Raw genomic sequence first — 15,110 nt, 5'->3', positions numbered from 1 at the left:
CAACAAACAATTTTTCCATGAAAAAATTTGGTTTTACAGTTTTTTTAAACTAACACTGTATTCATAAAGACATCTAAGCTGCAGGCATAATGCACTTCTATCAAGAATAATCAAAATCTAGCCTCAGTATATTTCATTTTGAACTCCTTTAAATAGGATTGCATGATGACATTTTAACTGTTCAGATAGGTACTTTTTCTTGACTCTCTTTTTATTTGACAGGAAATACACAACAAACATTTTGCTTGATTTTCAAAGTACTGCATTACAAAGCAGCTGCACATTACTAATCTTGTTCAGCAGTAGAGTTTAAAACTACACATAGAATCCTCAGAGTTCAAAGAGACCTTTAAAGGCAATCTAGTCCAATTCCCCTGCAATGAACAGGGACACCCACCGCTCTATCAGGTGTCCTGTCCAGCCTTGCCTTGAAAGTCTCCAGGGACAGAGCATCCACCACCTTTCTGGGCAACCTGTGCCAGTGCCTCATCACCCTCACTTTAAAAGACTTTTTCATTGCATCCAACCTAATTCTACGCTAAGTTCGAACTTAAGAGACAACTCTTATAAACAGTACATTCTCTGGATTTTATTATATAGGGGGAAACTTTTGCTGTAGTTGATCTCTAAAACTTGGAATCCACATAGTTAACTGTTGTATTGCCATTTCTACTTGCTCTTAAATGAGGTGGAAACAGTCATAGGTTTCATTTTTGAAATAATTTTTTTGCATATAAAACTCTGCCATTGTAGCAAATGTCTTTAGAGTAGCGGAGGGTACAAGCAACCTTATCTTCCATGCAGGTAGTCTCAATTGCACAATTATTTCAGTTGCATATGAGGAGGTACTGTGACTCAGAGGCATTCTTTGCCGTCCAGTTCTTACTTTCTTTTCTTCCACCTGAGATGCAGCAGTGAGACGGGACAGTTTGAGTGGTAGTTTCATAATACCAACTTGGAAGGAATTAAAGGGAACGGATATAAGAGTAAACTCACTGCTGTTAGAGGTTTGAAACTCAACTGTGCTCTACTTCACTTCTGAGGAAGGAAAAAGCAATGCATAGATTCTGCTGCAGACACAGGTCTGGAGTGAGGAGACTCAAGGATAAGACTTCTTTGCTATTGCTACATTACATTAGTATATAATTCATGATACAGCCCTTTAGTCATGATCAAGTTTTTTGAGCAGTGGGTGTGAGCAGACCTTCAGTAACTCTGGACAACACAGTTCCTTTCCCTCAGTTTGACAAAACTATTTTTCCATGTTCTTAATCAGTGCTGCGGGGAGATTCTGCAATTTCACTGCCTGGAGCCAAAGTTGTACTGCATAGACGAGAAGCCTTCAGTGCCTTGTTGTTTATTCTGGAGAAATGGGCTGGATTTGCTGATGGCTTCATCATGTCATGGTAAATACTTCACTACCATTTTTCCTGTCCCGTTCTGCCTGAACACCTGCACAGCTCATTTGGCTAACCCAATGAATTAGTTTTTGCGGTGTCAGCTGCAATATAGCCTCAGTGCTACATGGGTGGTAATAATGTGCATCTCTTTTTGCCCAGTATAGCCTTATACCCCCATAGAGGCAAAATAAGACCACCTTCCATCAGTTCCTGCAACATTAAAGTTGCCCCTCCCTCTCTGACTGGATTTTCTTCCAGTGTGTTCAGGTATCTAAAATTCCATTAAATGGAAAGACTTCGTGAAGAGGAGTGGGAGTTGTGATTTTCAAATGGGAAATGAAGGCATTTGGTAATCTGTATCAGATCATAACTGTATACTTTTTTTTTTTTTTTTTTTTTTTTTTTTTTTTTTTCTGCAGCTTCACACTTCTGGAGTCGTTACATCCTTCACCAGACTGGTTGCTGAGTTCACATGGGTGCTGTGCTTGTTACTGTGGAGTTAGTCAAGTGTTCAGGGGAGTCTGACTGGAAGGAGAAAGTATCATCTGGAATTTTCTCTCTGTAAGATCTGAGAAACTGCTGCACCAGATGTTCATACAATGTCTGCTCTTTCTGACTGTCTCTCTATATTTAACCATTACACCTCCAAATTATGCTTTTGCTGCAGTAACACATTTCGTGATGATGGAAGGAATTACAGCCTTGAAGCTAAAAAGCTATAATTGTCTTTGACCAGACCTGCATATAGAGCAGAAGATTTCTGGAAACAGCACTGTCTTCATCCTCAGAGTTTTCTCGTCCATCCAAAACCAAATAATCAGGATACGCACTTTAGCAGGCATGAGAATGTTTTTCATTCATTTCACATTTATTCTGCCATGTATAATACATACTGATGGCATCTCACTCATCACTAGAGAGCACTGTGGAAGAACAGAATACGAAAGCATACAGGTAAACTTCTGCTCTTGCACATAAAGATTGAAATTCAGCTGAGAATGACTCCCATGAGCCCTGGAGAAAAGTAGCATGCATTCTGCTTGTTCACACCTTGAGATGGACATCACACTGGAGGGTACAGAATGGGAAACCTCCACAAGGACAAATCTTTCAGAGACCTTTCAAAAGTAACACTCTTTTCCAGAAGTATGCTCTTATCCATATTTTATTTGCCCCAGTACTTGCAGCCTGAACTTCACTCAGTGGACAAGCAGAGGAAGGATGCGGAAGAATACAGATTGCTTTTTTAAATCCCCACAAGTCTGTGGTTTGTCTCCAAACCAGACTGCAAGGAAGCACTATGTGCATTAGTGAGTGCTTGATTTTTTTTCTAAGAATACACCCATGTTAGTAATAGAAAAATGTAATCCCTTGTATAGTTTCCTATCAACAGCTTGCCTCTGTCAAAAATCTGCTGCCCTGCAGAAGTCATTGGTAACCACTCTGACACAGAAGCTGGCAGTTCTGACAGCCAGTTTACCTCCCTCTGGTCTCCCACACACATGTGCACATCTATATAGGCACAGAGACTAGGAGGGAGAGAAAAACGATATACCTCCTGCAGTTGCTTGTCCATACCTCTTTGCCACTGAACAAGAGCTTTTTCCCACACAGTCTTTTACATATTACCTTATTCTAGTCAAGCTTACAGAACAGTGATGGAGATAAATGAAATATTGAAGGGCTAATCCTTTATTTAAAAAGCCACCAGATATGAATGGCTCACTCTAACCATTTATTACTGATTCTAGGAAGATCGGTGAAATAAATGTTTCATATCTCCTTGCAAGGGGTAGATGAAAAGAGTAAAATATTCATCAGCTCTGGTGAGCTGCAAATTCTCACTTTCTGAAACAACATTCAAAGAATTTCAAATTTCAGACATTCAAAGCATAAGCATCACTGCTGATATTTTTCCAGGAGAACCCTTATCTGTTCTTATGTTACACTCACAACTGAGCATTGGGATCTCAGACTTAATTAACTGAAAAGGTCAGCATAATTACAGGTTTGTAGTCTCAGTTCCAGAGACAGTCTTCTGAAGGCATAGAACACCTCTGATTTTCTCTGTGTGTTCAAATTCCTCAAAAGTTTATAATGTTTTGAACTACAGTTTAGCTTGCTTTCCAGGAGAACTAGCTAAGTGACAGTACCCTTTCTACGTTTGTTTCTATCACACTATCACATTATCAGCCATTTTCCCACATTATAATCACTCTTTGTCCACTGCAAAAGAATCAGGTTAAAAGAAATAACTACTTGGTAGTGGGTATTTGGAGAGATTGTTGCTGAGTGCCTATTCCACACCGCCTCCTTGCAAATGAGCATCTGAAGAAAAAGCCATAATTTCAGTGTCAATCAATTGCATTGTTTGCGTGGCTAGGAGAGGCTCAGCATGCAACAAGAAAGGCAGAGGATCCCCTCACAACAAATAGGTCTGAATACAGATTGGTCGGAATACAAATAATATGTTGCTTCACATATGAACTGCTTCATTTTAATTTCTAAGGGATACCTCTTCTGGGACTCTGTATCTTGTCAGAGATAATTTATTATGTGTGACACCACTATCAGCATTTTATAAAAATTATTTGGGTATCTCAACCATTGTTAAGATTGTGTGGCCATTTCCATTTCCTCTATCTAAATGCATATATATAAGGAAACAGTTTCTTAAAAAAAAAAAAAAAAAAATCTTTTTAGGAATAGGTTTTAATTCTAAGATGGCTGTTGTCATTTATGTCAGTTTCGGTATGCATCAGTTTGAACACAGCCAACTGTCATGATCCTGCCTTGTGGCTTATGGTGCATCCTTACTGTAGAGAGAAAAGAGAAGTAACATCCTGGTTCTATTTTTACATTGCCGCCTTGTTCTGAGCCTCATCCAGTGTTCAAAAGCTCATTCAAACTTGTTCAGATTGCAGTGTTGCTCTTTGTCACTCATACTGATATTCACAGATAGGCAAGAAGGTTTCTATGGGTCCTTTCTGCCTCTACTCTCTTTGTGCCATCACAGAAATAGAGTGATCTGGGATTGAAAGGCGAGAAAAAAAACACAGGTCTCTGTTAAGAAGAGCCCACGCACTGAATCCTACATCCTTCAGAAAAGGAACCCTGAGCAGGTTCATATAATGAGGCCAGTGAAGCCCTACAGAAGTATCTGAGGTTTAAGGAAGAGGCCACCATCCTCTAAATGGATCTGATTACACCGGGCAGACTGACCTCTACTGGGTGAGTTATAACTCACACAGACCCCAAACATCCCACTAAACACAGCCATCACCTGATTCAGCTGCACTCCTGTTTCTAGGACCGTCCTCAGCTGGTAAGATGCACCCCGAACATCTGGGAGGTGTTGTGGCACAAGCACTCCATTACTGCTGCTTTCCTCCTCCTGTAGATCGAAAGGTCTTAATAGTCTGGCAGAAGACATTTACCTATTTAAATGGAAGTTCTTCCTGCTGAGCATTGGCATTATTTAATTTTTTTCTAGTTATAGCTGACTGGAGGTACAAGGGCCACAAGGGAATATACGACAAACAACTCTTTTCAGACAAGTTTTTTAGATAGTGAGAATTTAAGCACTTAATATGGGAAACAGGAAAAGAAGGAAAAAAGATTCTAGTTTGGTTACACCTAAATTGAATTCTTATTGTATCTGAATTGAGATGAAGTGCACTGGGCTGATAATCCTGGAGTGAGAAGATCAAAACTAACAACATCTTCTTTGTGCACACATATACATTACAGCTCCAGTGTTGATTTCTCACTGTTCTATTGTAGCCTGAAAAGTTAGGTGCCTTAAAAAGATTTATATCTTTGCTATGCTCTGAGTCCATCACAAATTGCTTTGCTTAGCCTGCCAGATGCTCCTTTTAGTTCTAAACATCAGTAATGGAACTCTGTCTATTCAGCCACTGAATATTACTTGCAGGTTTGTAACTCCAGAATTCATTTTCAGTCAGCATATTCGTTGGGATATTTACGTGGTTTACCAACACTTAAACCCAGGGGCTCAGTGATAGAAAAATGAATTCATAAAGTGTCATGAAAGCTGCCAAAAGAAAAATCAATCTCAATTGGGTATTGGCAGAAGTATATCCTTCATCATTATAGAGAGATACTGTGAAAGTTGTTTTTCCCATAGAAGTTTTCCAGTGTAACAAAAATGAATCTGACAAGAAAGGTGCTTTGATTCATCCAGCTATTAACAAAGAGCATGCTATGCAGGTACCAACCAAAGGCAAATACCTGAACAAATTTCCAAATATATCTTAAAATTTCCAATTTGATTCAAAACTAAGAACAGATTCAAAAAAAATGTATAGAAAGATTCCTCTGAACTACTGAAATGATGTAACAGGAATTCACATACTTTGGAAGAGGATCATTTATTAAAATCTAAAAATGATAATTTTATAGACACCTAATGGTTTCCTTGCTGTTCAAATAAATATACATAGAATTACTGGAAAGCACTTACTAAGAATGTAAAAAGGAAGATAATTTTTGTTCTCATCCCCCAGTCCATATGTATTTTGTGTAATTTTTGCCTTCAGCTGCTCAGAACAAATAACAGTGGTGAAATTTCTTCACAGAAGACACTGGTAGTCTCCCTTCACCAACTTTTTCTGTGGCCTTATAGCAATGAAAAGACACTGAGAAAAGGACTTCAAGGAGACCTGATTAACCCTAAATACCCACTATTATTTCTTCTTCATCACCATGCACCACACCAAATCAAATTCTGAGAAAAAGGACCTTGGCTTGCATTGCTTGCATTGCTGAGATATGAAAAGCAGAACAAATACAAAATAAAGGCAGGGAGGAAGGAAAATAGGATGTATTCTATATTAAAATCCCATTACTTTGTATTCCTTATAACAGTTTAAGTTACTGATCTATTGAAATGATTATACATAAATCACTAATGAATCAAATCTGATAACAAAATGAGTTATTTCAGCCTATGTTTATATATATGGAAAGAAAAAAAATATGTGTTTTCCTTATATATGCACAGCCCATGCTTATATATATGGAAAACTGTATTAACAAGGACTTTGTAGAAGCAAATACGAGAGATACTTGGCCACCAAATAATAAAATATTGTCTGAGTCTTTGGAGCAACTTATCATTTCTTAATTCAATTGGAATTTCAGTTTAGAAGATAACTCCTGATGAATTAATCACTTGACTGATGCTGAAATAATGTTAATAACTGTCTGTCATTTATACTAAGTAGGATAATCCCAAAACAGTTTCTTGCACACACACAAGCATGGTACATCTAGAAGGTGAATTTTACCAAGGTTGAAGAAGTTAAAACAAACAAACAGACAAACAAAACAGTGAGGAATATTAAAAGAAGTTTGGACCACTTAATGAATGAACAGTGGCTGTTAAAAAGCTACAACTCTATGGATGAATAAATGCAGCAATTACTACTGATGGAAAATGACTGAAAGGGAAACAGGAGAAAAAGATATCAGTATATACTACAGTTTATAAAATACAGAAATCTAATGAGAAAATCTAAAGACACAAGGGAAAAATCAGTATCTGTCAAAAATTAATGTCATGAATATTTATGGAAGCACAGTTTACAGATTTCTGTATAAGCATATAAGAAACATGACTTGGTAGCAATGAAATATACCCATTACTTGATAGGGATGGTAAAATATTTAGTGACAGGGAAAAGGCAACGCTATTTGAAAACATTTATAATCTATACTTCGGAAAACGCTCATGATATACATATCCCAGAAGAACACTTTGTAGTACACCAGCAGATAAGGAGATGATAAACATCCTATGTTAGTGTTCAACTTTTTATTGAAGCAAGCAATTCTGGAGAACTTGCATCCATAATCCTATAAATTAGGGTAAGCTCTGGACAATAACTTCCATCCTAGGAAAACAGTATGGAATAGGTAGGAAATACAACAGACAAAGAATCTTACTATTTCTGATGATTTCACGAGGATAAGCAAAATGGCCTATGCAGCTGTAGGCTGCTCAGGCTAATGTCAGTCATGGCCAAATTAGTGGAACACTCATTTATCTGAGAAAGGACAGGAATATTATTAGTGCCAACCAATATTTTTTAATAGAAAGTAGTGTTTGTTGAATAAGTCTGACTTCATTTTTCAGCAGATAAGTTTGATGTATGTAGGCAACTACAAAATACATGTCTTTAGTTAAGCTGCTTTTCTACATTATTACATTATCTTAAAAACTAGCTTCCCAAAGTATCTCTAAAGTACACAGTAAGTGAACAAACACCAGAGAAAGGTCAGACCTCAAAAAGTAGCTCTCCATTAAGAATCAATGTAACTATTTTGATGAGGCCCATCCCCATTCAGGTTTCTCTACTAGTTTCTGAACTTACAAATCTGTATAAAAGAAATATTTACAAAATATAAAGACAATAAAAGAGTACTCATGGTGACCTCCACTGCATTTATGGTCTACCCACTAAATAAAAATAAATATTTCTACTGAATTAGTAGTTCTCTGCCAAAGAGGAATACTGACTGTCTGCAGAATAGGACCCATGGATGAATGCTGTGGCTGGAATGCATAGTGGGGCACACAGCATGTAGCCTTCACGGCTGACTACTCCATCTAGAGACACATTAAAATGAATGAATAAATAAATTAATAAACACACAGTTTTGCAAGGATAGAGTATACTATTAATTAAAAAGAAAAAAAAATTGCTTTCCATTTTTTTAAATGGGGAAAGGTGACTGCATCAGTATTTTAACAGACAATTGCTTACATTCATCAGAGTTCTGAAAGGTTCTTCTGTACTAGAGGTCAAAGTGACCATATAACTCCCAGGATAGATCAAGGTAAAAAGTACTGGAGGTGTTGAGGTGTTTTAAGTCTGAATCGGTAAATGGGATGTGGTTTCTCCCTGCAAACAGAATTGGCAAGACTAGTGCATAACCTTGGTATGATGTTCATACTTAAGAAGAACTAAGAAGAAGAGGTCCACAAAAAGAAGACTTCAGAATAAATAAATAAATAAATAAATAACGATTACAGGGTATGAAGTTCTCTACCAAGTTAAAAATATCGTGCATTAAAAGGCTATTTCAGTTTCCCTTTCAAAAAACAGTGTAGGGGGGATGGAAAGCTGAACATATTTTTGTTTTATTTTCAGTCCAACAAGCTCTTGTTTTTAGCACAGGTCTAATGGAGTGAGAGGTGACCGTGTTATAAAGAAAATCAGGTGATATGACTTGATTTGTTTGCTCCCAAAGCTTTATGACTTTGTGTGTGCTTGCTGTTTTCCATTCCTTCCAATTACTGAGCACTTTATTCTGGAGGGATAAGATTTTTTTCTCCCCGTTGCCCTGACTGAGGTCTGCCACACTCATTATTGTTGTTTTTTTTCAAAACATTGAAGAATATCCTAAGGAATATGTCCCATATTGTCAGTGAAAAGTGATTTATAATGAGAATGCCACTTCAAAAACACAAGTAGCAGGGAGTCACATTCATCAAGCTGTTTTGCTTTCTTGTCAGCTTACTAAGCTACAGGCAGCCCTATAAACTAGAAAATTGCCATTCAAATGGACAAAGCGGAGGTTACAGGTTGAAGGACTGGTTAAAGGCAAGGAAGCTTGGCAGAATAAAGTCCCCTTCAGCAACATACCATAACTTTGAATTTCAAATATTATTGGATCCAAGAAAAGAGATCCTATGCTATGAACAACCTCTCATTCTTTGTCACTTTAGCAGTGGGTGTTGCTTTTTCCCTTCTAGTTTTTAAATCTAATTTATTGCAAATCAGAATCTGAAACAAGGCTGCACAACTAGGTTCTTCAGTGCTCAGGGTCAACAGCTGGATTTTCAGAATTCCAATTTATGAATACAAATCTTCCCATTGTAAACAAGCATGGAGGGAACATATCAGCAAGTGCCTAAGAGCAGCTGAACACATGCAAACATTTGAGTGATGTATGAATTTCTAAAGGTTGGATTCAATTATACACTACTATTTTGACATTAAGACGTCAGTACAAAATATCAACGCTATTATTTGCACTGATGCCTTTGTTACAGAAATAGCTCCACCTAATGAATCCTCCATTATTCAGACCTTTCCTGCCTTACTCCTAGATGGAACTACAATGCAGATCTACTCCTCTCTACTTGTTTGTTTACCCTTGTTACTAGTCAAAGCAACCTATTGCGCACTCTGTCAAACTATGGCATGAGTCATCTCATTGAAGTATGAGAGACTTGGTAGAGCTGAGAGTAAGACAGAATGCTGTAAACATGTACTGTCTTTGTAAGATTTCTCAGGAACCCATAAATTGCCATCTTATAAAGGATCAACAGACATATTTGTACTAAAGAAGAGTTGATGTACATTGCCACTTCAACTCCAAAACCAATTGTGCATATTCTATCCTACTGGTTAGAAAGTGTATCATGTCATTGTTACTTCTAAACAAGAATATTTACATATCTGCAATTCTTGTTTGAGAATAAGCAATATTTAAAAACTTGTCCCAAATCAGAAAGCAGCGGCAGACTCCTAAGATAAGTTCAAAAAATTTGCGAGTATCTCAAATCCAGAGAAACTTCTGATGTATATAAAAATGGAAACAAATCTTCATATGCTTTGCTGTGGATATTTCATCTGGAAGGTTCACAGAGCAACTCTGTCTTCCTTGTTTCCTTAAACATTATTTCTTAGATAAATGAGGATATGCTGCCATGTTGAAGGAGAAACACAGAGCCTGTGGAAATATCCTGCACATGTAAATGATGATTAAGGGTCATAAGAACTCACATACCTTGGGGATAATGGGAACTGAAATGGGAATTATGAGATTAAGCATGTTATCGAGGTTCAGCGTGACTAAAATAACAATCAATATGAATTCAACCTATACTCCCTGGAGGCTAAGTATTAGCTGCCTAAAAATGCAAGCTGAGCTGGCAGGTCTGACCTGTTACCTTACAGATCCTAAATAGGAGCACTCACCTTTTTATAGTACTGCCCCAGTCACACAGCCTACTTCACAACAGAAATCTGATCATGCATAATGCTGGAATTTCTAAAGGTAAATCTGAATGTTCCACTGGCAAGTTGAAAAGGCAAGGCACAGGTAGGTATGATTTCTGTATGGTTACTGAATGAGCTGGAAAATGAATGGTACATTAAATTCATCTCATAGCTCATAGCATAACTATGCTTTAATAAGCATAGTTACATGAGACCTCCTCTTTCTCACTGTATGTCTCAACACATCAGTCTACTTCATTTTGCTTCACAACCTTTTTCACCCTTTCAGCAAATAACTTTTATGTTTACTCTTTCATTACAGATGGAGATTGCTTCACTGGCAACACTGTGTTCTTTAGTGTAAAAGTCACATCACGGAAACATCAGTCAATATCAGCCTCTTCAGGAACACCCAAATCCACTGCTGTCAGAATTGTGGGATGCTCACAGTCAGCTCTTCTGTCCTCATCACCCACTCATTCCAGCCCAGTGACCTTTCTGTCACAATGAAATCTGCCAGCATACTGCAGACATGGTAGAAGTATGCAAATGCCAAATGTTATTAAATGTGTCCACTGCCTGTAGAAAGACTAGTTACTGCTTTCTCTCTATCACAAGAAATCTCTTAGATCCTTGTGCAAATAAAGACAACTTGAAGTTACATTGATTTACACTCCTGAAACTCAAACAAGCCTTAGTAGTATGTTTAAAAGTGATACGGCTTCTTTAGAAGCAAGCAGAAAATATTTTATATTTGACATGCTTTGTAGGTCACATGGATAATGTAACTCATTACAAAATATTAAGGTAAGTTCTTGCAAAGGGTTGTCCTTCTCACTGTGACTTTTGATGACAGCTGGGCATCTGTTCCCCTTTAGGTCTCAGAAAATCAGTGTCCTAAGAAAGAGGCAATCAAAGTCTTCTACAGCAAATTTACTGTTTACTGCTTTCTTACCATACATTTGACACGAAAGAGTTTTAGAAAGAGAATAATGACAATCTTTCATGCAGCTAAAACTTGATCTCCGTTATATCAGTGTTGGATAGATTTTTATCAAGGGGAAAGACGGAATTAAATAAGTGATTAACGTGATTAAGACCCACTGGTTTCACACATAGTCTGACTAGCGAAAGACAATTTGTTAGCAGTTCAATCAAGAAGATAGATTAGTTTTATCTCAGGGTACACTATCTCTACTTTTATGATGAGTTTTTTGAATTAAGTATGGCCAAAGAAAGCTAGGGAAATAGGTATTTGTAGTGTTTACTTTTATTAAAAGTCTACAAACACTTCCAGTTGATTGTGAAGTAGATATCAGAATTTCCTCCTTAACTATGTACTACCAAGTTTTGATGAGAAGCTTCCACAGTTTGAAGAATGAGAAGCCACCAAGAATACTTAGAGAAGGAAGGCTAGAAGTGGTTAATGAATACTGTTAACAAGAGAGGACAGGAGATAACTTTAGATATATTTATTCTCATAAAAATCTATTTATTTTATTAACTGCATTGTGCCAACTGAACATAGTAAAAATACAAAACAGGCCCTTATTTTCTGCTTTTTCACAAACATCATCTTTGTATTTATTATTTGTGCTGTACACAGTATCCCTTTGGACAACCAAGCTTAATTTACGATGCTAAAATGAAAAAAGAAGAACAATGAACAAAAAAGAATAAAGGAAAAAGAAAGAAAAAAACATGTGCAAGATTGTTCAGCTTTGTTGGGCAAATATACACACAGCTGTATCCTTAGTAGTGTGTTCAGAAGTCGTATGGATTCAGTGTAAAGCAGGACAAAAAAAAAATGGGTATAAATCAGAAACTAGTAAAATGCTCTTTGGGTTTAATGTGATCTGGTTTACACATCCTGAGAAGGGCAAGTTCATTTCCCATGACAGGGGAAAGAAGAGAATCCAAAGCTTGAACTCTCTAGTGAAACAACCTCTGGAATTATTACGGAATCAGTTCAAAATCAAACTTTGGATGCTCCCTTTTAACTTTTTAACTAGGGCTACATATTTAATTTTACTCTAACTTCGGTAAAGAGCTATAGAAGAACAGAAGCACCCTCTCAGCTTACCTTTCTTCCCACATCCAGTGATTCCTTTTCTAAATGATATTTTCTTCTTTGGGTTTCATAAGGTAATACAAATGTGCACAAATCTACAAAAAATAATAATATTAACAATAATCACAAACTCAAGCTGTTTTCTTTCCTGCTCATTACATCTCATAATTAGGCTCTCAAAGTTATATGCAGTGCTAATGAGAATCATAACTGCTCGTTTTTTTCCTGATTTTAAAAATAATGTTATATTTAATTGTGGCTTTATATTTTAATGAAATTGTCGTTTTGTGATTTTGCCCAATAATAAGAGATAATGTCTTGCCAACACCCATTGGCATCTTTGCTCAATTAAGCATAATTGTAGCAAGTTTAGTCAAAAGTTGTAGCAAAATCAATCTATGGTGTGTTGGCTGTTTTAGCTCAATATACTAAAAGACATGTTTGTATTTGTTTCAGAATATATTTCCTCCCATAAGCCTTAGATCTGATGAAATCACTGTGCTATATGAAACTGTTTCCTACTAAAAATATTGTAACTGTAAATCCTAATCATAACATTTGCAGAAAATACGGAAGGCAATTAATATTAGAATGATATTAGTCTCTTGAAAAACCCTAGGGGACAAAAAGCAACGGAATAAACCTTCAATTTTATGCTGATGCACACTGTGTTTCTTTTCTTCTTAGAATTCAAATTCCTTTTCCTTTTTGTAGTAAGCAAGACTGTTTAAATATTGTACTTAGAAAAAAAATGCTAGAAATGCTGCTGCCAGAAGGACACTTCCCAATGAAAATTGAAATCTGAAATGAGATGCTGAACTCTTCCTGGAGCATCATGGCAGTAGAAAGATAAGTAAATCTTCAATATAGGTGGAACTGATCTTGGACCCAAATATTTACTCATTTAAAAGGATTTTTTTGAACATCAATTTGAGAGTTTCTCATACTGCTAGCGTCTGCCATCGTGTAGTATTTAGCAGAAGAACTATCTGTCTCAGAAGAGTCTTTTCTTTGTCCTCTGAATTCTATTCAGAGTTAGCAGACATATAGAGTTAAAAACTGTTACTTTCCAAAGAAGAAAAAGCATATAGCAATAATCACGACTGTTTGCAGATAAATTCCTACCCAGAAATTTTTAGTTGAAAGTACAAAACATTTGAAGTTCTGTGGCCAATTTCACAGCTGAGTATGCAACTCATATACAACATCCAGAGATGGAAGGAACCCATAAGGATCATCCAACCCCACTACTGGCTCCACAAATGAATGCCTAAAAATCAGACCATATGTTTGAGAGCATTGTCCAAGCATGTCTTGAATTCCAACAGCTTGGTGCCATGACAGGCACCCAGGGGAGCCTGTGCTGTGCCTACTGCCCTCTGGTGAAGAACTTTTACTGACACCCAAACTGAACCTCCCTTGTCACAGCTGTATGTAATATATATACTTTCATTCACATTTAAAAATAAATTATCTCTGACAAAATTCAAATTTATTCTAAATTCAGTTTTCTAAATATTTTCAGTGATGAGAACATCTAGCAAGATAGTGAATGCTGCAGAATACTGAATTGGCAGAAATCATCCTTGAAAGTTAATTTTGAATTAATTTTGAAAATAATCTTCCCCTGTTCAGCAAAAAAATCTATCTATAGATATAAATCTTATATACACATATAATTGATGGAGACTCACAGTAATACTCTACTCAAAAGACTTTCAAAGCAACATGTTTCTTTGGAATCCAGGAACTACTGTCTAGCTACAAAATTGGGTATTAGAGTAAAAATGTCTAGAACAAGGTCACAGATTTTTACCTTTTACATGTGAATTGGAAATAGAATTTTGATCAGGTAACTCTGGTCAAGTATTCTTTCACAACTCTGCTCATGACTTCATAATAACAGCTTACTAGTTCACAAAAGAGAAAATATCGACATTGATATTAATTCATATGGTGATTACTGGATTTTCAAAAGGCTAAATACTTTCTGAAATTTTTCAAATACTTCTGCTTCCTGGCCTGATTCTTGTTACAGTTAAGCTCAATAAAGTATATGAAAAACCAATCCATATAGGAATTCTATCTTAGGCTTTTAATAGTGAAATTACAAAATTATATTTCTACAGGTGTCCTTTAAACAGTGATGTAAAAAATTAAGAAACTCTACCAGTGTCATTTATATTCACAGACTGTCCTGCATTACAAGGATTTTTTCCTTTTTATTTATGTTTTCAACCAGGGAGATCTGGACTACAGAACAGCCAGATCCTAATCAGAAGGGTAGCGAAGGAACTGCATAGTGACGTTTCCATGGATACAACTGACTTGATCTGCTGTTTGCAATTTGTCTTCAATACATGGCAAAACACATTGCACTTTTCCAATGATCTGCCTTTGAGGGTATAGACATTGCCTGCCCAGGCAGTGAATGCAAAGCCAAGGACTGGAGTCCAGAACCAGGGAGAAATGCTCATCTGACGTACTGTTACAAACTGTGAAGTCCATGGTAATCTTAAGCAGAGTGGATCATTTTATTGGTGTGAGAGACAGTTAGGCAAGAATAGTCAACAGCACAAAAGAAGTTCAGGAAACAATTCATTGTGA

The 15,110-nt window shown here is 36.6% G+C and overlaps 2 long non-coding RNA genes across 2 annotated transcripts in view; one reads left to right on the top strand and one right to left on the bottom strand.

Annotated features, from left to right (window-relative positions):
- The window catches only part of LOC121110858, a 199,818-nt gene that overhangs the window by 61,572 nt on the left and 123,136 nt on the right, over nt 1–15,110 (bottom strand). The window contains exons 8-10 of the long non-coding RNA XR_006939492.1: nt 12,516–12,598; nt 4,684–4,794; nt 2,139–2,323 (exon numbers count right to left, since the gene is read on the bottom strand). This is a non-coding gene — a long non-coding RNA (uncharacterized LOC121110858). The remainder of the gene's footprint in view (nt 1–2,138; nt 2,324–4,683; nt 4,795–12,515; nt 12,599–15,110) is intronic.
- On the top strand, nt 1,162–13,867 carry LOC112532522. Its single transcript, XR_003075399.2, has 3 exons — nt 1,162–1,406; nt 1,820–1,961; nt 10,755–13,867. It is a non-coding gene; the product is annotated as an uncharacterized LOC112532522 (long non-coding RNA).

This window comes from Gallus gallus, chromosome 5, assembly GCF_016699485.2.
Source record: "Gallus gallus isolate bGalGal1 chromosome 5, bGalGal1.mat.broiler.GRCg7b, whole genome shotgun sequence".
Classification (NCBI taxonomy): domain Eukaryota; kingdom Metazoa; phylum Chordata; class Aves; order Galliformes; family Phasianidae; genus Gallus; species Gallus gallus.
This window is presented reverse-complemented; position numbering and strand designations above follow the sequence as displayed.